At 40.9% G+C, this 25,691-nt stretch overlaps 1 protein-coding gene across 2 annotated transcripts in view; it reads right to left on the minus strand.

Annotated features, from left to right (window-relative positions):
- The window catches only part of BACH2 (BTB domain and CNC homolog 2), a 184,867-nt gene that overhangs the window by 80,096 nt on the left and 79,080 nt on the right, over positions 1-25,691 (minus strand). For both annotated transcript variants that reach the window (XM_042816053.1, XM_042816044.1), the window contains 2 exons: positions 22,818-22,922; positions 4,808-4,959 (listed from right to left, as the gene is read on the minus strand). The gene's annotated coding sequence lies outside the window, so the exon portion shown is untranslated. The remainder of the gene's footprint in view (positions 1-4,807; positions 4,960-22,817; positions 22,923-25,691) is intronic.

Consider the following 25,691-nt stretch of genomic DNA (forward strand, 5'->3'; position numbering starts at 1 on the left):
TGCTACCACCAGTATGATGCAGAAAGCACTCTGACACAATAGTGACATGTGCCAATGTGAAACTCCTCAAAACACAGATGGCATAGCTCAGCACGAAGAGGAGTTGCCCATTCTTACAGATGTACCTCTGAGCATGGGGCAGCCCCTGTCAAGACAAAAGCCCACACCAGCAGTGCGGACACCAGCAGCGTCACACCAAGAGCTGAGTGACCACCTTTCCTTGCATCTTCATTATGCTTGAAGTCCAACATGAGTACTCCCAAAAAACTGAGCCTGAAAATAGAACAAGCAGCTCCATGCTACCACACAGAAACACAAATACCAGGATCAAGGGAGGCTTTCGCTTAAAAGTGAGGTTTGGTGGCTGATACAATCACATTTCACATTGAATCCTAGTGGTGATTGCTACGTAGTACAAACACAGGTGACCTCAGCAACAGCTGTGCTGCTTGGGAACACCACGGTTGGATTTGGTAACCAGAGTGATGAGTGTTTGGTAAGTAGATTTTCAAGGGGATGCAACTTCACCTTCAGAAAGCTGGCTGACTGACTGAAGAAATTATCTGACCTTTCAGAACAGATTTAAAAAAAGACAGCATTTTTCCCCAGTCCCTGTAGTAGGCGGATGACATCAAAATCTGCATCTTCAAATTTTACATTGTTTACGGTTGCAAGATGGTTGCAAGACAAATCTCAAGAGTTCGGTTTTTTTAAAATTAAAATATTCTGGAGAACTCATACCTAGCAAATATGAATTTCGCTTGCAGAGGTTTTCTGAGTTTGAGTTTTGGGTGGGCTTTTTTTGGAACAAAGCACTTAGAGGTCCTTGCTGAATTCTCAGCGCTGTATAAGTAGTACAAATTAGGACAATTTATTGCACTTGGATTGCCATTGATTGGTATGCTATTTTTGCCTCTTGTAGAGGAAAAAAAAGCAGGTAGAACAAAGTGGGAAACGTAAGAATGGTGCTGAAGTTGCTGTGAAGTGCTGTGTGGCTCAGCAGTGGTGTTGGCAGGGCAGCTGCAGAGCCCGGCCCCAGCATCTGCTGCAGGATCGGTGAGAGCCCCAACAGAGCCTCAGCAGCCCACTGGTTGCTCCTCAGCCACTCAGCCAAGAGTGCAGCTTCTCCTCAATGCCTGCACTCCCTCATTATCCACATGGTCCGACCTTGCCATGATTACCTCCCAGGGGACCTGGAGAAATATTTTTTTTATCTTGGCACGTTCGCTGTAACAGCATTCAGCAATCTGCTCTGTCAGAATGAGAGAGAAGCCTTCTGCTTTAAATTAAAGCATCAATACATATTTTTTTAATGGGGATTAAATCTATAAGCATCCTGAGTATTACAAAAACTGAGTAATCAGTGGCAGGGAGGGAAGGTACACATGCTTACAAAATATATGGCAGCTAGGGAGAAGCAGAAATGGTATGATTGTTGTTATAGATAGGTCAAGCTCTCTCCAACAGGGCTAATTAACAAGGGAAAATGCAGTTCTTCCGATCAGAATTGCTATAACAAAGTAATTGCTACAAGCAGAACTTGTTATTAAAAAGCCAGACAGCAGGCTTGTGAAGAACACTGGAATCAAGGCAGCACCTGATGGCTTGCCCTCACTGCCACCCCAAGCACAGCTGACAACCTGCGGGACCGCACTGGAGCTTTCCAGGAGTCAGAGCCTCTGGCATGTTGTAGAGGCTTAGCCTCTTTCAAGTGCACAGATAAAGTAAGAATCAATATATAAATAAATAAGGAAGGTACACATTTTATGACAGCTTCTACAGAATTCTTTTGATTTTTCAATTTTATTTGGTCCTTAAACGTGATTTTACTCTTGGAAATGGAGACTTCTGATTATTCACAACATGAGAAGCAGCAGGAAAAAACTGCCTATGCACTTCTACCAGATTGCTTTGGCTGTGGACAAGGAACAAGAGGCTTCCACTTTCTATCTACTTCTTCAAGTCCACTAAAAGGATGCAATTTTTAAAGTCAGTTCATCTGAAAGGGTTTCTATTAGTGAATTTGCCAGATACCTAATTACAGGCTTTTCAAAAATCATGAGAAAAGCCTGCAAAACTGTTCATAGGGAGTCCAAATCCCATGGGAATGTTGCTAAGTAGGGCCAGTGAACAAAGCGTTGTTTCTGTCTGCCTAGCTGTTACAATTCTTATTTTCAAGTTTTCTTCCCTTAAGACAGAGGCAAAACGTGTTTTAAGGGAGATCCACGGTTCTCAAGCAGTCAGATGATGCTTGTTATCAGAGGCTTGATTAATAACTGCACCATTTACTGTCTAGCTCACAATGAAATGGCAAGACTCTCCCTTTTCTGGAAAATAGAATCAAATCAACACCTTCTAAGGCCTCCTTCACAGCAAATGTCATTTCTACCAACTCATCTCAACCCTCAACTCTATCCTTCTCAAATGCCTCCTATTTCACTATTATTTTTGCCAGGATTTGTCATACCAAAAGACATCTCTTCTCTTTAAAAACTGAGTTCCCATTAACAGTAAAAAACCTGTCACTCCTTTTGCAACATTTTTTGTTTTGAGCACTACTTTTAGTGTCACATAAGCAAAGTACCTCACATAAGGTATACTTCTCATAAAAATTCTGTCAATTCAAAATACAACATTTTTTTGAGAAGCAATTTTACAAATGTGTTCATAAGATTAAAAACAGTGTTAGCAAGCACCCAAGAAAAACTGACCAGAACTAGTGTGGTGGTTGACTTCACTATCCTGCTTTGATTAGTTATTATGCTGCATTGTATGCATTTATTACTGCAGTGAAAAAACAAGCGAAGGATGCCAACCTTGCTTATTTGACAAAGAAAAAAACAGTTTGCTCTTTTACTTTCATTTGTGAACCTCCACATTCTCTCCCACCTTCCAGTGGTTTCAAAGAAATTCTTGGTCCTGCCTTTTTGCTGCTTGGTAGCTATGGCTCTGACACACTCAGAAGCCACAGTCAGCATAACAAGATTTAAGATCATCTCTGGGGTCACTGGACAGCAGATGTCCTTATAGAGGCGAGTACCACGCCTTGCACCAGCACGACCACTCATTCCCTGCATTCCTCTGCAGTCTCTCTGGTGGAGTTATCCGACCAGCTGCTGGCTGTCATGTGTGCCTGGTCAGGAGAGTGCACAGCACGAGCAATGTGGGATTTGAATGCATCAAGACAAGGAGCATTGCTGCTACTTAAAGGCAGCAGGGCATGACCCGAGCAGCCCCAGCTCTGAAGCTGGGCAATGGATTTTATGCAAGATTTCTCCTGTTCTCCATGTTTTCTCTTCTACTCTTAAGGCAGAACTGCTAGAGAGTTCAACACTATGAACTACAATTTTCTATCATCTTTAATTCAGGTGGCCTTTTGTGCTCCATAGCACCATCCAGAAGGAAAAAAAACCTCCCAACCACAATGAGATTTTGGTTTCACTCACAAACAAACAAACAAACAAATAAACGTTTGTATTGTACATTATTACATATTTTATATATTACGTATATGTATATTATATACACAAACATAAAAATAAATATACTGTATATATAAATATACACTAAAATTGCGCTCAAGCCTTTTTCAAGCTTGGCAGCAGACGGGTGTCCCATCCTCTAAATTGCCCAGACCACCACATCCATGCCATCCTTGCAGCACTCCAAAGGCTTCTTCCACAAGTAGATCCCTCCCAGAAGACCTAGGACTGTGGACAGATTAAAAAGGGTCAACCCATTTTCTCCCCTCCAGAATAGTGACGCTTCCCAGAATGAAGCTTCATGAAGCCTCAGAGAAGAATTTGGACATGATGGGGTGAAATGTGTGCTCTGCAACCTGGCAGGACACATCTACTCATTCAACACACACAAGGAGTTAACATGCAGATTGTGGTGCTAGGAAGGTCTCCAGCTCCTTTTATCTCTAATAAATCTGTGCACAGCTTTCTCCAATCTACTACAGACTTTACAGCCAAGCACATTTCTCCTACATCAAACAGACAATTTTTCTATGTATTTCTATATTTCTACGGACATGCAGACATGCAATGTCCATGCAGTGTCCCTTCCTGAACGATGTGCAAGAAGCAATGGGATTTCACTGGCAACTACTAATAAAGCTGCAGGCTCCTGAGCCACACTACTAGCCAGGATAAACACCCTGTGGCGGCAGCATTCTTGATGCCTGTCACTGATGTATGTCAGCCCTGACTTTTGGTGGAGCAGCCAGCTCTGTGCCCCACATGGGAAGCTCACTGGAAGGAGATGGAGTTGACAGTGTTACTACTGATGCTTACAGAGCTCTTCAGGGCAGCGGTTGGAAAGGAGAAGCAACACAGCCCCAGGGCTTCTCCAAAGGAATCATTATGAAAACCATGGCAAAAGAGGAGGTTATGGGTTTCATGATGGGAAAAATACAAGGATGCCTATAGTCATGCTGCTGGCCTCCAAAATTACATAGAGTACGTGTGGCTTCAACCCAGTACACCAAGGTACGTGCATGCAAACATACAAAGTTGTGGAGAAAACATCTTAGGGAGATGGGATGAAGAGAAGCTATTTTAAGTGCCTTCTGCTAAGTCTTACTATGGCAGCAGAAAACGCTTAGAGAAGGCTTCAAAATGACAATCAGCACCCAAGTGAAAAAAGCAAGTAACTATTTCAACAGCAATTTGTTCACCACTTAATGTTTGCCATTTACATCTTTTACAGTATTTTTCTGAAGTACAATGTTTACTGCCTTCACCTTGCCTCCCAAGCCCATTTTTTCTTCTTTAAATAGAAACGAATTTGAGTCATGACTTACATGTAATTTTTCTAGGTTCTGTGCTGGCTAAATTGTTCTCACGATGCAGGGAACAGGATCAGCGGAGAAATTAAGAGGCTACAGCAATCCATTAAGAAGTGGCCCTCCAAAGCTTTGCAGGGCAATGTGCTGGCAACTCAGTCGATATCAACCTAAAATAAAACAAAGGCAGCCATGAAAAAATTCAAATATCAAATCTTTACAAAAGCCCTCCATTTTTTCCTTCTAATTCTGAAAACAATACAGGGACTTTGCCTACCTGTGCTACCTGGTGTAGGGAACCTGCTTTGGCAGGGGGGTTGTACTCGATGATCTCTGGAGGTCCCTTCCAACCCCTACAATTCTGTGTGATTCTGTGTGACTTTATTTTTAACATAGAAGGTTTTTATGTCAAACATGGCAATTGCATCGTGTCCATTGCATATTTCTTGCCAGTAAACAATAGTCACTTTATAACAGAGACTATGTTTTTTCTTGTATTAGTGTAGTGCCTAAACAAAATACCTCAGTGATTGTTCTAGCAGATCACACTGTAGATACGCTCATACTTGTGCACACATACTATAGAAGCTCAAGCAGCACACCAGAATGGCCTTTCAACAAAAGATGATCTAATAGACTTCAGATTAACTAATACTTGTTTTCGTCAAGGCTTTGATTTTATCAAGGAATTTATGTCATTAACATTAAATCTGTCCCTTGGTTTCCATTTTATTCTGTGTAACTTCAGAGAAAAACAACCAACCACTAGTGCAGTCCGGTGTCCTTTGGTTAATGCAATGTGTGCCATGTTCCTCCAGCCATACTACAGGAAAGCTACTGCAAGCCAGTGTCAAAACAAAAACTGGAGAGAGTGCAAAATGTGCATGTTCCTATCGGCAATTCACCATGCTGCCACAGATACTCAAGGGCTCAGACCTCAGATCAGGCTAGGCTATAAGAGGAGGTGTAAGCAGCTGGAGAAAAGTATGGGAATGCTTGAATAGTATTGCTTTGACTGAAGGTGGTGATTGGGAGTGAAAAGATGGAGTATTTGCCTTTGAACAGAAGGGGACAGCAGCCAAACAAGCAGTGCTACATATGTACCTTCCCAGGATCACTGCAAGTGCTGTATCTGCAGAATTATAACAGCTCATGCAAGATGTAAAAGAAGACAGATAAAAACTATGTTTAGATTTTTTACTAAAATCTATTGTTATTTTTATGCAATTTGCAAAATTAACCTTCCAGTAGCAACTCTCGCTTTTTTTTAATATTTACTGATTCCAGAAACAAGCCAAAGAATAACACAAACTGCACATTGAAAGCAAATCTGTGTGTTTTTTTTTAAATAGGTATGCAGATCTTGATTTTAAAAGTCCAGTACTTTCCGAACGTTGATGTGACAACATTCTACTCTGAGACTTGTAGAGAACTGGATCACTTAAGAAAAGTAGGTTATTTCTTCTGGATGGCACCCGTCCAGGTGATTTACCAACAGATGATAAAAATTCTGCTATGTTTAAGCATTACCTATAGAGGTACTTGAAAAGAATCGTGAGGCTACTCTAAGAAAGCAATGCTTGCATCTCTTTAGTTTATGTAATTTTCTCCAACTGGGCATAACATTCATTGACAGACTGTAAGAGGACAAAATATTTATGGTTACAAATATACATTATCTAAATTGCCTATAAAACTAAAAATATAAACTGCAAATCTGTTCAGCCGTAAATCACTGGTACAACAAAAATAACTGCCGTTTAGTCAATGGCCAAAGGAATAAAATCAGGGAAGTGTCTGTATTTTCAAGGACAAGTTAGTTTTCTGAGCTAAAACCGCATTTGCCACGGCATATCAGAAGAAAGAGAATAAATAGAAGTGGGGGAGGAGGGAAACAAAAAAAAAAGAGAGGGGAAAGGAAGACTCGGTGCCACACTTTTCTGAGAAGGTGTGATTGATGTTCACTGCTGTAAGAAAGCATGAGGCTACATCCCAAACATTTCATTCCCTTCTGCAAATGTCTCGCTGCATATCTCTCCCCATGTCCCCTAGATATACTTGTCCCACACAAGATGATCCAGACAGCATCAGGTTTTACGCATGATCTAAAACATGAAAGCAGGAATCTCTCGGCTGAGGGGTCAGTTTAGGGTAGAATGAAACCTAACCCCCGCCTACGTTAAACACGAAGGCTGCTTCATGCTTTCCATTTTCTAAAAGTATTTCCTTTCCAAAACAAGACAATTACTAAAAGCATAAAAAGAATACATGAAAATTGAGCTTATATGAAATGATGAGCCAAAAGGACATCTAACGAAGAAAAGATTCAGCATTTAAAATGCTGGCTGGCCAGGCCTGAAGCTCAGGAAGAGCTGGATCCTGTGCAGGATGAAGATGCACTCTCAAGCCTTGCTCAGAGCCCAGACCTGTGCATGTGGGCCAGATGCAACTGGATCACAAGAGACCACAAGATCATTCCCCAGTGCCAACTCCAAGACTCAACTCCTGCAGCAAGGTGAACGCATGAAAATCTTGTCTTTATTTTAAGAAGAAGCATCTGCCTTCACAGATGCAAAAGAATGTTAATAAAATAACACTTCAAACAAGACATTCTAAGCTTTTCTTTATCCTTTAACTTACACATTGTAACAACCTCTTGCACATTTTTGAAATATGTTATATTTTTCCCCCTTTCTTTAGAATGCCAGTGTAAAGGAAGATGCACCAGACACCACCTCTAGAAGAGGCAAAGATGAAGCTAAAGACATCTTTACTGCAAGAAAAAAAACTTTCTGCTTGGATTTTTGTTATGCAGTGGGTATGTTTCAAAGAGAGGTTGTTAGTGTGAAACAGCAGCAGCTTTGACGCTTAAGAGGAGGAAAGCTGATAAGTTCTTCAGTTTGCAATGAACAAAACAAGAAAGGCGATTTGAGAAGAGCAAGATGAATACACCTGGGTATTGCTCTGGTTAGTGGGAAACATTTTTCAAGCCCAGAAAATAGTGCAATCATGCATCAGAAAATCAGAGAATTTGGGCAGACAGTGAGGGAGGTGAGTAACACACAGCTGGGTTAGCTTACACGCCAACTTTCACAACACAGACACAAAAAATGACGGCTAAATGAAATGAGCCCGTGTGACAAGATGAGCTGGTATGCTTCTCATAGGCAGGAGAAAACAGTTTTTAAGGAAGGCTGCACACCAGAGAACAGGAAGAGTGAGCACAAATGTGTAAACAGAATCTGGGTTTTTTAAAGTCTTGTCGCACTTGATGGAGCACAATGTTTGCCACAGAAAAGCATGTAGAAACCAGTTCCAGTCACACCAAGGATCCCTGTCTGTTACATGCAATGAGAGATTAGCAAACATGCTTTCTTTACATTTTGTATGTTTTCAAGTGAAGCTGAAGAATGCTTCTTTCTGGTTGAAACAGCTTCGGTGTAACATTTGTATTTTGCAACTGCTGGAAGGATTGCCTGAGGCTGAGAAGGCACTTTCAATCCTCCTGACATCTAGTATGGGATCTCTCCTGAAATCTGTAAATTAAACCCAAGATCATCTTTGTAGCTACACCAGAAAACATGCACAGCCTGCTTCACCTATCAGTGCATTTAATTTATTCCTGGTAACTCTCATGGTTCTACCAAAGAGAAGCAGAACACCTGTCCATTGCTCACATTGTGCTCATGTGCACAGTGCTGAGCAGGGAGGCACCACGAGGATCATCTCTGCTGCACAAGATCCCCACACCTGAGCTGGCTGTGTTCAGATAATAGCAGAGCCATGGGAGCAATCAATCTGGCTAGAAACCACAACTGAACTCATCAGGAGACGTAGAGCTGACTGGATGAAGATGAAGGCAGTTTTTGTTGCTCTGTGCTGGCAGGGGAGTCTTCCAGTCTGCAAACTGGATTTTCCCCAGCTGCACTTAACAGTGCCAATAGGGCTTAAGTGGAAAACCCTCAAAGGGCCCGGGGATGTGTGGGGGGGGAATTTTTGACTCCATCCTGTTCTCTAGTTGCTGTTAACTCTGACACATCAGGCAGGTTGTGCTAGAAGAGGTGGGTGGGAGACTGCAGTTTGAAGATGGTACTGCGTGAACATTTAAGACGTCATGTAAAATGTGACTGACTTTAATACTGAAATATACTTTACTTAAAATAAAGCCACCACTGAAAACATTTCACCTTGGTAGTATGACCTTTGAAAAGATGGCTAGATGTAGAAGGAAGTTAACAGATTCATTGAGACAACTCCCAAACAACATGCTACCAAATGACACAATCTGATTACTTACGCCTCACACAGCAAAGTACTAAAAATCCGAAACAGATAAAACCAACATATGATAAAAGTCAGATTTGCATTAAATATGATAAAAATCCAGGCTTCTGACATATTCCTCCTTAAAGATTTTGGTTAACAAACATGTGAGCTGGACAAAATATGATGGTTCAGTGATAAGGATGAAATTGCTGTCACAGAATCTGCAGCCTCTGAAAATGATTGTGGATTTGCTAGTGCTCAATCTCTTGGGTAAGGATGCTTCCCATGGTGGCACTAAATGACGCAGTTCACTGGATTTATGCCCCAATGCATGTGAACCACAAGGATTTATGCCTGTCCTGTTGAAAGGGTGCTCCTACTCAGTGCTTGAACAATTATCTCAGTCAGACTTTTACTACTAATTTCTTTTTAAAAATGCAAAATGAGAAAACAGTTAACATGCTGAATGAAAGAACAGGTCACAGTTAACCACAAAAACTCTCCAATAAGGTTCAGCATGTGGGAAACAGATAAGTAAACACCGTGAAAGATGAACAATATTTAAGTATTAACTCTTTTCTTTTTCTTTTTTTTTTTTTTTTGAAAGTTCGTCTGGCATTTCCACTGGTTTTCCTCTAAGCTCTATTACAAAAATAACTATGTCTGACTCTGACTGGAAAATATGGCAATAGCTCAACATTGCTCCCTTTTCCTTTGTATTCAGGAAAAAATATACCATCTCACAACTTCAGAGAAAGTGATTTTCAGGTGACTTCTGACCAGGGTGAAGTCAGAGGAGCATTCATCAGCTGAGGAAGTTCAGTCTAATAGTCATTAGAGTGTGAAATGAAGACAGACATACTTAATGTTAGGTAAGAAGAAACAGACAGTCTTTCTCTAAGATGCATGTATGGTCCCCTGTGCTCTAGCACAGAGCGAAAGAATTATATTTCAGCTCATATAAACGCTGAACAAAATAACTGCACATCAAACTGTAAGGTAAATGGTGCCTAGTTTTCTGGCTCCAGCAGTGACCACATCATCTGAGCAGACAGGTGCTGCTGAAAGACAGCTTGAACAGTCTATTGAACTTGACCTTGATTCCTCCAGAACCCATCTCCCTTTCAGATCACCAACTCCACAAAGTAGACACCAAATACCACTCTTCCCTCTCTGAGATGGTAGAGACCATTTCAGCTTGCTACAGCAAAAAGAAGCAAAAGAGTCATAGCAGACACAGTGAACCTCGTGCATCTCACACCGCCCTGAGATGCAGAGCAGCAAAAGGTGTGCCTTTCTTGGAGGATGATTCTACATCTCCTTGCCAAGCAAGCGGAAGTCAAAAGGAATTAAAATGCTTTGTGGCTTATTTTCACTTGCCATTACAGAAAGAAAGAAGAAAGGAAGAATCACAGTGGGAAAGGGGTTCAAAAATACATTCCCTCTCGTGTGAACTCAGGTCTGTTTAATAAGAAAAGCCAGCAAGGCTACACACAGTAATGTTGAGAAAAAGGAAATGGTACTTCATGCTCACCAGAGCCATAAATCTTGCCAGTAAGTCTCTAACAGCAAAACAGTGAGTAGGGGAATTTTTATACGCAGATAATTAATCGTGAGCTGCTATCAGGCTTACTGTGCCACGCACACAGCGTGCACAGCTCCGCCGCATGCCGCCTCCTCAGCACTCCAAGCACAACCTCGGGTATGGCTGCTGCCGGCTTCACCAGCAAGTGCATGGCCTGAACTCTCAGAAATGTGAAAAAAATAATGTGCAGTGGAGATGGGTATTTCTATCCACAGAAATCTTTTTGCAGGGAACCCATAAAGGTTTTTTCAGCTGGGAAAAATAACTATTCTTATGACATTGGCCCCTCTGCCATGTGGAACAGGATGCAGATGAAGAGCTTTATCCCAGCGTAAACATCCTTGTCCTCTGGTGTGGATACTGCTCACAGACACTGCAGAGCAAGCAGGTTGGTCAGGGAAAAAGCCACCACAGCAGAAAAAGAAAACATGCACAGGGAAAATCATGAGCCAGAAGGAGCTGCAGGGAACTCAGAAGGACTGGAATCACCAGGCCCTTCCTGCCATCTCTGGCAGGGATGATGCAGCTCATCATGCCCCTCTGCCAGCTCTTGTTCCTCGACATCATGTTTTGTTTCGGAGTGCAGCCAGGCACTTCCACTAACAACAGACATGAGGGAAAGCTCCACCACATCTCAGTCAGACCGCACTTCCAGTTAAAGAAAAGCCTCTTTTCGGTTTCTAGATGAGAAAGTAGCCAGGGGCAGAAGTGCCAGAGAGCGCACTAGGCACTCCTGACGCTGCCTCAAAATGGAACGACTTCGTCTAGAGGAGGTTGGGGTGCCTTCATCCCCCGAAGTTCTCCCTCTGGGGCCCATGTTAGAGAAAGGCATGGAGAGAACAGCATCTTGCTTTTCTAAAACCGGCTGTGAGAGACTCAGCTGAGCAGGGAGAGCCCAGCCCTTCCACATCACAATCTCCTTTCTGCTCATCTTCTATACTCATTTTCTTCCCCTAGCCCTGTGCAGTTGCACTACACTGCTCAATTGCACTCCTCTGTTGGTCCAAAAGAGCTGGAGACTGATAAAACTATGGGGTAGGCCAGCTCCACCATCCCTGCACACTCCATCTGTGCAGAGTCAAGCAAGCACTCTCCAGTCCAAGGCTCGGTTCTCTTGCTACTATAAGTTAAACCAGTAGATTGGTCTGTATTTACTGCATTAAACTACAATTATGCTTTTTTAAATCGTTCAGCCTAATGGTATGCAGCTGCCACAGAAATCCTATACACATCACAGGCTCTCTTTGAGCTGATTAGCTGGATAAGAAACCATAGCCAAAAGACATGAAAAGATGGGTCCAAATTTAAAACTCTCAGATGAGCAAAGAATTTCATTCAAAGAACTGTGTGAAGGAGGTGGAAGGAAGGCTCACAGCACAAGTGAAGGTTTTGTTTACTACTGATATAAACAGATGAAACACTCTCTGTCACTGGGCTTAAGGATCAACGCACAACAGACTCAAAGCGCTGCTGATGGGTATTACAGCTGCTGCATAAATCTGTGTGAATGCCAGTATTTGTGTGCTTTTGTTCTGGATGAGAGCAGAGGGACAACATACCAAGGAAGCTAACTTTATGCTGAAACAACCTCCTTGTGATATAAAATAGCTTAAAGACGACAGCCCCTTCAATTGAGCTGCTGCTGCTCAGCGTGTTTCTTTGGATAGCAAAGTATTGGTTTTTTTTTTCCTTAATTCAAGGCAGCTCCATGCATTTACATTTATTTGTAGCATAATGTTTACTATTCTAATCAGAACATTCCGTAATCTTGTCTAGATGTTTTATTATTAATTGGTACACCCCCCACCCCACCCTAATAATTATCCTCTGGAGAGGTAAACAATTCAACATCAGTTACTTTAGTTAAAGCCATGAATATGCATTATTTATTTATTTAGGTAAACAGTAATTAAGAAAAATCACCCAGATTGTCTTCTCTTTGAAATGAGTACTACTTCACTAGCCCTGCCATGGGAATTGCAAGTCCCTTAAGCACATATATCACTTTGTTTTCCTCTGCCATGATTCTCATTTGTGGGCTTCGGAATGCATAACAGCAACCAAGGAAACAGCTCCTATGTTGTCTGAGGCTGTGTGGTGAGTCCAGAGCATCCAAACTCACTATCAAGGACAAGCAGCAGGTGCCCAGATGCCGACAGAGAGGAAAGCAGAAATACTGTGGGTGCAGAATGAGGACAAGAACACAGATATGGGTTCCATCCTCCCTGTGGTATAAGCACAACTCTCTTTTCTTCTTAGCCTTGTGTTGTTAGGATATCCATAACCCAATGCACTGATTTCCAAGTTTTTTTTTTTGCAGCAACCCCCCCCACTAACACCAAAAAGCTGACAGTACAAGGGGCTCTCTGTGCTAATGGAGTAAGCATCCAGCAGTGAAACACAATCTGCACTGCAAGAGGCAGGGCAACACGTAATTAATGGAAACATTTGGATTTATTCATGCTGGAGGAGAGAGATACCCTTGTATGCCGTATATATAACTTATACATTGGGTAATCAGCAGCTGAGCTGCTCCATTTGACTCCACTAGTGTGGATTTCTTCCTTAATATTACATGACCTCAAATATTCCAACATCCTGTCCTGTCTAATACTTCCACCAACTTCTACTGAACGCTGTGACAGAATCAGACAGCACTACAGGCAATGAAACCATTCACGGGGAACTCATTGTTTTAAACCAAAAATTAGACGTGTCAGGCAGTCCTGACAGGGTTGATCATATAGCCTAAGGATTGCACTGGCAAGCACTACAAGAAGAATCAGAATGTCTCCCAAAGACAAAGGGATTTTCGCATATCTAAAATTAATAAGTAAATAGATAAAGCTGCGGTCTGGGCTTTGTTTCAGTTTTCAGAGCCAATTTCCGGCCACCGTTCAGAGAAATGCTTTGCATTTCAATTTCTGAGTCACTCATTTTTACAAGTGCACTTGCTGGAATTACTAAGCACGGGATCTGATCAAAATATTCTCTTCTGAATCAAAGATCTTTTCAATTTTATGGATGCACACGGATCAATGAACTTAATGCGGTGACTGACATCCTGGCTGCTTGTGGGTACAGTCCTGGTATGATGCGATTGGTCATGGAAGCCCTCTCCCACCTGATGCCCAATGTCCACTCAGGAACAAGGAGGTGTTCTCCATTCTGCACAAAAACAGCACACGCTGACATTGGTTTCCTGGATTGTGATCACAAAATGATATTCGCTTCCAGAAGCATTGTTTGAACATCAGGTGTAAATGAAAATAATTCCTGAAAAGAATCTGTTCTGAAACCGAAAATCGGAGACCGCCGCAGTGTTGTGCCTAAGTTGAGTCATCAGTTCCCTTTATAGCCTAATAATTGACACTGCCTTGATCAGAATGACTGATCCGAATGTTGCTTTGTGTTTGAGTGTGTGTGTTTTTTTGGTGTTATTTTTTCTTTTACATGTAAACAAGCTGCCTGTCAGCTTACAAGAGTATTTATGTTTGCCAGATCATGGGAAATATCTGTCAAAAGCAGATTTCAGTCTCTCCAGTCAACTCGTTACAGTCTGAATCAGGCTGTACTACAAAGAAACCAAAACCAGGTCTTGTTACAGAAAGAATACGCTGCCAACTCTCAGTGGAAGCACTGATTTTATTGCATTTTCTTGGCATTAAATGCTACAAAGGGTTCCCTCGTTCCTCTGTGGGACTTCTCCCCCCAAAATAGTCTTCTCTTTTCCCCTCTCTCTGCACTTTTCTGAAGTGAAGTGTCTTATGGGAAGAGACTGATATAAGAAGAATCATGGTGCAATGAAGTTTCAGAGCACACTGATTTCCCATCTTTTGACGCTAGTACTCAGGTAACAGTGATTCCCAATGGAGGGATTCCCCTTCTGACACTACCAACAAACACACACTCTCACACGTCTACCTTCCTCGGGCTACACCTCCCCAAAATAAGCCATTTCTATGATTAATTATTTTCACATCTTCCAAACAAGCAAAGATCAAGTGAGACCGCAAATGCCTCTAGTGGCATTTTCTAAAGCAAAAGTGACACAAACAGGGCAGTTCCTTCTACCAGGATACAGATGACACTCGACAGCCACACTGTGGGTCACTGCCAAGTAATCTGCCTGGAACAGTAACATCATTAGAACAAAGGAATCAAAAAGTGAAACAGGTATGAGACCTAAAAAGAAAGGATTCAGCTACAGTATCAATATGAAAATAGAAAAGAAAGGACTTGGGCAGGAGCACTAGGCTGACCACACAGATCAGAACTGAAAGCAGAGCTCGGTTAAATAGAACAATAATTTATAGATTATGGGGCAGTATTTGAAAAATTTAACAGTAGATAAATGGTCTGCACTGCTGATGTGATGCCCAGATCCTCACTATACTTTGGAGAAAATGAAGGAGGATCCATCTAAATGAAGACTGCATAGAGTAATACAATGATAGCTATTAAAGCAAGGAGACAGAAAAAATCTAAAATTGTCTTGCAGAAGAAAAGATGGAACAAAATGATAAAAAGGGGAAAGAAAATGATTTATGGGCTGGAGATGACATTACATTTTACTTCCCTAACAGTGGTACACAACTGGACTTGAAACTAAGAATACCTGCAAAACACTATACTTTCTCTCTGTCGAGTTTGGCAGGATACGGTGGATTTAAATAAAAGTCTTGCATTTTAAATGACAAATTAAAAAAAATTGTAAAGCAAGAAATTTACAAGCTCTTCTGAAGTAAAAAATTACTTCATAGATATACTTATGAAACAAAATGGTGAGAATACTAAACAAGATGCAATCTCACTTGTGATTTAGAAATGATGTCCATAAACTTACAGTTTTATCCATACTCAGCACAGAAACCAAGTGTCATCAACTTTGCAAAATATTTGAATAATCTTGTATTTTTATGAACAGTGCTTTCATCTGTGTTAGTTACTCTGGAGAGAGAAATGGAAACACATTCCCAAAATATGAAGAGACACAGTATTTTGGTTAGATATAAGATGACTGCACTTGGCTAGCACTGGTTTTTATCTTTCTGACCTGGAAAAACATCTGCCTTCAACTGTAATTTTTATCAACTCTTTGAAGTTTTATTACTCCAAGGTACAAGGGTGGTGATGCTCAGACAGAAGAATGGAAATTAAAAGCACTTTGCACTCTCAAGCAAACCAGTAAAAAATCCTACTTAGTTCAGGAGTTGCCAATACTAACAAAATGTTCATTGTCTGGCACTGCATGTGAGTAAGTGGTGTACGAAGCTGCATCAGTGTTCTGCCACATGTCAACTGGGCAAAGTTTGTAGGGTTGCTTGTATCTGCCATGGTAGCTTTTTGGTTCATTTTGAACCATCTCCTGAACATCAACATGAAAAAAATAAAGGCATGGCAGACAAGGCAAAACAGAAGCATTTCAAAAAGAAAGATTACTGAATGAAGAAAAACTGTATGCTAAATGTCTGTCTAGTTCTCTGCATCAGCTTAATTCAAACATAAAACTTGGACACTTCATTTATTTTCTTCTTCAGTTTCATGCCCTCTGCAAATAGAAGTGTAGTTAGTGTCAGCTCACTTCTGTAATGAAATTCTTTGCTCTTCTCCTAAGAACCATAGTATAGTCATGGAGAAGAGATTCTATTTCCAGTTCTCATGGCTTTTGGTGGTTTTGTTTTATTTTTGACTCATATCACTGAACCTGCCTATTCTGCCTTGATTACCTTGTTTTATTACTCTCTGCAGCCCTGGCATTTGTTTTAATTTTTGTAAAAAAATAGGGAGTTGCATAAAGAATGATTAATACTGCAAATGCTGTACCAAGCAATATTACATATTTTACTGCTTATATAGTCAGCATGCCAGAACCAACAAAATCAATTATTTTGGTCTGAAAGCATATTTCTCCTTTCCTGTTTGCAATGGTGTAATCTTGACAGAAATAACTGAGAAAAGAAGAATAGCACCAGGTGAGAACAGCTAATAATGTACAGTCAAGTTTGGGTCAAGGGCTATGGCTTGGGAAACATCTCTCGGAAGAGTAACAATGCTTGTGTTCTCAGAATGTCACAAGGATACTGGGCACACAACCTATTAGGCCATCATCCCAAATTACTAATTACCTGTGCCATGTTCTCATCACACTGAAAAAGTCTCTGCTTTTTCCTGAAGTTCTGTAAGTGAAAAATGAAATTGAATGCTTTCCCATTTGATCAGAGTGGCTTACAAAAACACTTTAATAAATACTTGGGCAAAAAGGCTTTTTGTTATTACAGTATAGAGTCATAAAAGCCAATACATGATAGCCAGTGAGTATTTACATGCAGAAATTGGCCCAACAAAGCTTCCTACTTGGTAAACAGTGAGAGGATGTTCTGAATAAATATTTGTTTTCCCTTATTTATTTCTACACTGGGTGAGGCAAGACAAGAGGATGTTTAGGCACTGCTCTGACTTCAGATTTTGATCTTGTGAACAATTTGGTCTGTAAGGTTACAAGGCTTTTAATCTCCCATACATCGTGGATTGCGCTATCGTCACTATCATAATGAAACCAGACAGAGCTTACTTCCCATTCCCCAACCCCGACACCAGGAGGGCACACTGAAATGAGAAAGTTAGTCATGTAAAACTGAGTAAAGAATGCTGCACAGTGTGTCAGACACTCAGCTTTGTCCATGTGTGAAACAAGACTGCTGGAAACTATTCCTGCCAACATGCTGCTAGGATGGACAGGTCAAGAAGTGGCATAACTATTCCTGCCAACATGCTACGAGGATGGACAGGTCAAGAAGTGGCATAACCTCAACTGTCAGGATCAGAAGATGTGATTTAGCTTGTCCAGGCAAACGCGGACGACAATCCTTGAGCTTTTCTATGAGTCCTTCTGCTCTAGGCACAATTAGATTTTATTGAACCATAATCCTAGATAAGTACATTGAATCTTTCAGCTGAAGTCAATTACAGTGTGTTAAATGGCAGGCTTCCCGATTTCCAGGAAGAAAATCACTTCTTTGGTGAAAGACTAAGTTACTTTGACAATTAGATACTTGTAGCTCAGACACGGGGTTGAAACAGCAACAGACAACTAAGCAATTGCCAAGCTTTCAGGCACCGCTCCTTCAGAGCTATAAGGAGAGCAAATTCCCAGGCTTTCCAATTGGTAAAGAAAAAAGTACTACAAGCAGAGAGGAGATGGTCAGCAGCAACAGCAGCAGCAGCAAAGTTCAAGCACAGCCATGTTTTCTCAGGGCTGGGGATGGAGTTAACCAGTCTCTGAAGGGATGATACATCACTCTTCCCGCGACTGAACATCTTCACATTCAGATGTTTAAATTAGATATAGCAGCCGACCCAGAGTGGCAATGCTTCTCTCCAAATGGGAAGCTGGTTCTTTATTCACCTAAAATGGGAGTACCCTGACCTAAATCAACAAGGCTGCTCACAAGTCTCTCCATGAGAGAGGGAAAACTAGTGCAATGAAATAAATGGTGGAGAAAAATAAACAGGAAAGCAATTTGACGAACAGTTGGTGAAGATAAGCAAAACTTCCCAAAGAAAAGATTGCCATTCAAAAGTAAGAAGCAAGCAGAGAAGGGAAGACTTTGGAGACAGAGAACTGGTGGCAGAAAAACATCTGGGATAGTACAGATCTCAGAGGAAAGCAGGGGAGGCATTTCCGTGTCCATGGGAGAAAGACTGAAATACATAATGGATGGGAAGGTTACACAGGTTCCAATGAAGAGGATCTCTCATTAACCCCAGCAACTCCAAGAATTGAGGGTCAAGTCAAAGGAAGGTTTGCAAAAACATGGCCAAAACAAAAAGAAGGTATAAAGAAGGTGGGAGGACAGAAAACAGGAACAGCTGTTGTAGCAGAATCAAAGAGAAAACAAAAGGTGGATTTGGTCAGAATGAAAACCTGTTTGTAGTTTCACGATCTTGTCAGTGGCTAAAGAAGAGCATTACTAAGGGGGGAAGAGAAAGAAAGTACAGAGCTCCACACCGTCTTCCCAGAGAAAAATAATTCCTGTAAATGCTGAGAAAAGTTTAAATATCAACCCACATGAGATAAAAGGACACATCAAAAGGCATGTGACTTGTCATTTCTGATTCCTTACTCAGAATTAGCATCCGTGTGAGATTCATATTGAAATCACTTAAATGAATATTTGCCTGTTAGGGACTTGAGTGGAGGAGCAGAAGGCTAACTGTAGTGCTAGTGCTAGTACTGAGTACTGATGATACCCTCATCATGTGAAAGCAACAATGTGCCAATGTACATCTTGCCAGGAGGCCACGAGGTGACGGATGGCTCCCTCATAGTGCCTTTTTCAACAGCTAAGGGTCACTTCAGGTAACCTGCTGAAAAGGCTCAAGCATTTTCCAGTTTCTTTCTTACACACACTCATATTTAAATGTCAAGAGATCTCTGTGTAATTCAGCAGATGACAGAATCTGCATTTCTGATCCAGTTGGGTTTGTGTGGGTCGTGTGTGTCAAGCAGATAAGAATGACTCAAAGCTAGAAGGAGGCAGACCGTGAGGAGAAAGGTGAGAGACAAGGAATATTCCAACTGCTTGCTGCTGCACAGGGACAGCCAAATTCCATGACAAACAGATCGGAAAGATCCAAAATAGAAAAAAAAAAAAAATCACTAAAACCTTTCTAGATCTGAAAATCCCTTCTATCTACTCCCAGAAAGTAAATAACAGAAGCACAGGCCATTTTTCTTTGTGAGGAAGCTCATCCTTCTCACTCGAGTCCCTAGGCTGGCTCTTCCCATTGCAACATTCATGTTTTTAAAAGCACCAGTAGGCTGCACCTTCACGGCACACCTCCGGAAGGGAGGACGACGATCTCTGTTTTAAAAATGAGGAAGTCAGTCATGGGGCAGATGAAAAAGGTTGCCTGAGAACACACAGGAAACCTGTGACCAAGGCGGATAAATGAACCCAGACCATGAGTTCCAGTTGGGTGCCCTGTCCAAGCTGGGTGGCCGACGGACTACCTTTTCTACTGGAGCTCTAAAATTTCAATTTGGTGTGTTGTTTAATGAATGTATTCGGGTTTTTTTTTCGTTTGTCTAGCCACTACGTTTCATTTCACTCACACTTCTGCTTTGTGGAAGCTTTTTATTCTACTTCTTTTTTTAATTTGGCTTTAAAAAGCCCACAATTGAATATTAAACAGAATTTCACCTTCAGTATTTCACCTTTTCCCCCACCAGCATCAGCTTTTCTCTAGCTCTCAGTGTCTCAGTGTTCTTTGTGCATTCTGTGCCAATAATTATGGCCTGATCAAAATATATCAGTGATTTTCTAAAGTATTTTCATAGTTTCCATGAATTACAGCAAATGCTTGCTGCAAACATCAGTGTTGTGAGACAACAGAATAGATTTAGTGGGAAACCAAAGCAAGGAGATGCACAGAAAAGCTATATTCCAAAGTAAATTCTCCAGCACTGCTGGGCATTACAACAAAATGAACAATTAGATGAAGAAAAGCTACCAGTAAGCCATTGTATGAAAATATTTTACCAGTTTGACTGAAGAATCACTGTGTAAATGTGAGCAGTGTACTTACAGTCAGGGTACTGCATCTAACTAGTCTTTCTGATGGGTGAGAACAGTGTTCCTCCATGATTGGTGCTTTAATTGATATTTGAAAAGCTCGTAAAATCTCTTATTGAAAGGCACATTATATACATTTCTAAGACAAAATTCTGTAGCATTACATTATTTGCTACAAGACAAACCATTATTTCATAAAATAATTCACACTCTATGAAACACAAAAATTCTCAAGATACAGAGAGGAAAAAACTAATTTTCATGTATGTGTAATAACCAACATAGTAAGAAAGAAAAAAAAGACTGTAGATTTTTGTCAGAAAATGTTGAAAAACCACAAAATTTCAAAAGAGCCCAGAATGCTATTTTCAGCTTATCTGGATGCAGCCCAAACCTTCCACAACTAACCAAGGTGTATCAGAAGAATGTCACCATTCCATTTTCACCACAGACTGTCATTAACTTTTGCCCACTGCGCAGCCAAGGTTGTCAAGCCCGACAAAATAACCTCAGACTTTTATGCTTAAAGCTCTTGAGCAGCTGCAAAAATAACCTTCTAAAAATATTTAATAGTTAGTCCCACTCAGCAGCTGGAAAAACAATTACTGATTGAAAACGTCAGCATTTGATATTACTTAATATTTGGGTTAAAACTATCTGTGAATCATAATTAACATTTCTTTTTAACTATTTAAAAGCACGCATTTGTTCTTTGAGGATTCAAAGAGAGACAGTATGTCCCTCTGGCCTTCTGACACCATTAAAGAGACTAATGCAGTTGAATTCAAAGGACGTGAGGCAGAAAGCCACAGTGGTGTAGTGAGTCCTTCAGGAACCTGGTAGAAACAAAACTGCACAGCAGCCTCAGTAGTATGCCATGGGACACCGAGTCTGATCTGGGCATACAAAGCAAGCAGTGACTACCTCAGGGTCAATTAAATAAATGCTCCTGGTGCCTCTGGGACTCAAAAGCCGTAACATACAATGAATTAAAATACAGTGTTAACAGCAAGAAAACCAGAGGTTCCCCGTGAAACATCCTTTGATGCATACGGACAGCTGTACAGCAGGGCCAGGACGTAGCAGGCTGCCCTGCTGGGACGCCTTGCAATGCTGTACAGGAGAAGACCAGAGGCACTTGTGACCCCCAGGGTGCTTCCCGTGCTGAAAAAATCAGCTTGGGTTGTGATTTAAATTCCAGCATCACACAGACCGTGTGCAGGCAAGATGCCGAAACCAAACATCTTGTCTTTTTCCAAATTTCTACAGAATTTTCCCAAAGCAACCCCCTGATTTTCTGTCCATTTGCCCCAGCACAGGTAACCCATAATTCACAACAACCACATCTTTCTCAACTTCTACTCTTGTCCACCCATGTTGAATTAAACTAAGCACAGGACTTGCAGACCAATGGTGAGAAGGCAGTATGGGAACCTGACAGAGCTAGTCAAAGATTTTTGTGACACACAGACTCACCTAGAGAGCAATCCAGGTGTGTCAGTTGACTACACAGAACAGAAATCAACAAACAAGAAACCTACTCCATGAAATCTGCTTTCAATTGCTTTACCATTGGGTTTGAAAGACTCCGTGATTAGCACATTAAAAACAAAAAAACTGGTTTTGTACACTAAATGTAACCTGCAGGGAATATTTTGCAAGGTGCTAAGCAGTGTGAGCAACCTGTACAAAGTCCTTAACTTTAAGTGACTTGAGTCCTGAGTCACTAAAAGCTCCCACCCTTTTTCTCTGAAGTGACGACATTATCAGAGGCCATTTCAAGGGAAATGCAATGAAGTCATAAATAGTTCTCATATCAAGATAACCTGCATCATCAGCAGCAGACAAATGAATAAGAAAAGAAATCAAAGAGGTGTAAAATTTCAGGTCATAAACGTCTGCAAATGGATTATGTTTTCAAAAGTAATGGTATAAAATGGCATAATTAGGTTTTCTTGGTGTTATTCTTGAATTCTTCTGGGATGATATTATGATTTTAAGAGTAAACACTCACAATGCTGTACTCAATGCAATTGGCTTTTAACATGAAATGGGGTATTTTTCATTGACATACATAGTCATCACTGAGACAAACACAGCTGATCAAAACCACTGCCACTCACAGCATACTGAGGTTCCCTGTCCATACCGCAGCATGCTGGAAGAGACAAAACAGTGCTCTTTTCAGCTTACTTAGGGCAGCTATCCATGGAGTACTTTGAATTTAGACAGCTCAAAGTTTATGCCCCACAGCTAAAATGCTCAAGAGCAAAAATGGAAACAAGGATGAACAGTAAAAAAACTCATGTATGGCACAGAATGAAAAACTGTACTGGCAAACAACAAAAGAGATCTATGCGTATTTAACCAAACTTATTTCTAGATTTGGGTGTTTTCCTGAGCAAGTCAGGTAAAAGCTTTTAATGGGCTTTTGCTAAATTCTTCAGATATCATAGTCTGAAGATGATATTCTCATGTATACTGCCGCTGTCTAGTAGGTGTTGGAATAAAACTATGAAATTACAAGGAACAATCAAAACATCAAAAATCCTCCCGAACTGAAGAAACCACTTTGTGCTGCTTTTGCAAAAATACTTACAACACAGTTCTGGAAGTGATTTCCAAGCAAGCCAACAGTTGCTTTAGACAGCTTACTGGATGGTGTGGCTCAGCTCTTTCACACGAGAAGCACCTACAGTTATATCTGGAAAAGGAAATAAAACCAAAATTCTTTGTGAGCAAATACGCAAATAAAGTCATCTTTTTCTCTAAAATCATAATCAGATTAAAAACAGCCTTAGTAGGACTATATAAAGTTCCCATGCCAAACTTCAATTGTGTCGCCCATTTACAGGAACAAGTGCCAAAGCACAGTCAAAGCTGACCTAGAGAGCTGGAGCTGAGAGCAACTGTGCTTGAGAACAAAAACATACTGAACATATCAAAGCAGCCAACAACCTGGTTCAGCTGCTTTTCTCATCTAGCTCTACTTGAAGCATTCTCAGGAAACACAAAATGAAATATTGGCATTAGCGACAAAAAATCTAGGTGATTTCAGCAAGGCCAAGAACTCTAGGCACCAAGTTCTTTTTCTTTCTTGAGTGGGTGTTCACTTGCAAGTTTTAGACAAGTTAGCAATTCAATGACTGAACGAATTAATGTTCAACTTCACAGTCATTGTTAGGTTGGGAGGTTATTACTACTTGTTCTGTTGAAGTGACAGATTAAAATAGGTTTGTATCTGAAAACTTGTTTTCTACAGTACGTACTTCCCAGCTTTTCATACCAAATCATTTTCTTCCATCATGTCAACTCCTACTGTATGAACCACAATGGCTCAGATGGGCAAGAAGAAACATCATGGAGACAGGCAAGGGAGAGACAGAACTCAGCCCTCAATATTTCTTTTTGGCCTGACATCTTTTTTTTTCATTTTATGTCATTTATGTGAGACTTCTCAGCAAAGGAGCAGGCTCACGTATGCAGGACACGTTCTGCTTTTAAAGCAAACAGAGGCACAACTCAAAGTTGAAGAGAGGGCCCAACTTCACCTAGCTATCTAGTGAATAGAGAAACCCATATGCTTTCAGGCACTATTTCCATGCACAGGATGAAAAGCTGTGATTTTCAAACCCCAGACTGGAAGCCAGGTTCTTATTATTGGAAAAACCAAGCACTACATTTCAAGGTTGAGTTGACTGGTATGGAGGAAGAAAAAAATAGCACCACATGTCTAATTTTTGCAGACTCAGATCCATTTTATACTGGTAACTGAGCTTTCATCCTTCCCTCCTTCATTTTTTTTTTTCTTTTAGGGTAGATAGCAAGCTGCTGACAACTCACACTGTACTAAGAGCTGTTCACACCGCATGAAGTGTTTACCACTCACAACTGATGCTAAAAATTAATTTACAGCACCACTACAGAAAGCTTTGACAAATTGTCATGTGTTGACACAGTCATAAGTTGTTGGTTAAAAAAAGTAACACTTCCCTCTTCTGCCACCTCATGTTTGAGATCAGAGATGGGCACATTATGCAAACTTTGAGGGTTTGTAAGCTTCACAAATGTTTGGGCTTCACAAAACAAGTTAGGCTGTGAAACTTTTTTCTCTTACAGTTAGGCGTGTGTTTATTGCTAAAAAGACTCTCGTAAGAAAAAAAAAAAATCCTTTCTCATCTACCAAGACCTGTGTGTTGTGCAAAGCCAGGAGAAAAGGCTGTAAAATAAATAACCTTGCATGACAGTTTTTCTTCCCATGTGAATGATAAGATCAGACCCGTGACAAATACCCAACTACTCAGAGCTGCAGACACCACCCACCTACTGTAGAAAGGAAAAAAATATAGCTGCAAGTAAGAGTTTTAATTGTTCTCAGCTGTCACACAATGTTATCTTAAGTGAATGCATTTATTTCTCAATTTTTCTGTATTGCTTTATATGAAAAAAAAAAAAAAAAAAAAAAAAAAAGCAAAAGTGCTCATCAGACAAGGTCCAAATTGATTTCTGTGTACTCAAGACAGTAACCATTAGACAGCACTTGTGCCCATGGCATCTTTAAATTTTAACTCCCCATTTTCTTGGCCAGGGCAAGAATAATAACCTGCCTATTTACACACCAGGATCAGTAACGAACACAAAGGAAGTTTTGGCTGAGAGGAGCCAAGCTAACTTGAAACGCCTGCCTAAAGCATGGCTCCAAAACAGAGCTAAGCATGGGGAAACCAGAGCATCCGGAAATAAACAACACATCCACTTGGTGAAAGGATCTTGACTTGTTCAAGGTATTTTTACTAATTTATCTTCATCTTTTCTCTTAAAGTTTATCTTTAAATTGCTCGGCACTTCTGCAGACATCCCTGTGAATGAGACAATTCCATTCAGCAGCTAAGGCAAACCACTGGACTCCATGTTGGCAGGGAACAGGACATGAAGACTGCCAGTAAGGAGAGAAGAAAGGGGGATAAGCTGGGCCCTAGGTCAGGCAGAAGTTGATGAACTAAAAAGCCATTTCACTTTTTGCACTAGCAATGCGGACTACCAACATTCTCTTGTTAAACTCCACCACCTATTGGAGCACACACTCCACTTGAATGCAAAGAAGACTCATTCAGGAAATTAACTTTGCAGTACAAAGAATTCATTTTCCTATTTTTTCCCAACATTCATACAGTGAAGAGATGCTTTGAGTCTTTCCTGACTCCTGCAGAGAGGCAACTCTGTATCTTGGCAGAAGTCATCCAGTCACCCTAGTCTACGTCTGCATTGGTGCAAGCAGAATCCTGTCATTTCTCTACAAAACCTGGTTTGTAAGCTCAACCAAAGGAAGCTTCTGCAAAATACTGAGGGGAAAGAAATTTCATACTGGCTCTCCAGTTGCTCTTTATCTGAACTTTTTCCTGTTAAAATGCAGAACTCTCACAACTCAGTTGGCTCTCTTTGCACTGATACAAATGCTGCATGAGCTTTTGAG

The sequence above is a fragment of the Centrocercus urophasianus genome, unplaced genomic scaffold (assembly GCF_019232065.1).
Source record: "Centrocercus urophasianus isolate 14NV4802_14NV808 unplaced genomic scaffold, USGS_Curo_1.0 seq_10, whole genome shotgun sequence".
In the NCBI taxonomy this organism is placed as follows: domain Eukaryota; kingdom Metazoa; phylum Chordata; class Aves; order Galliformes; family Phasianidae; genus Centrocercus; species Centrocercus urophasianus.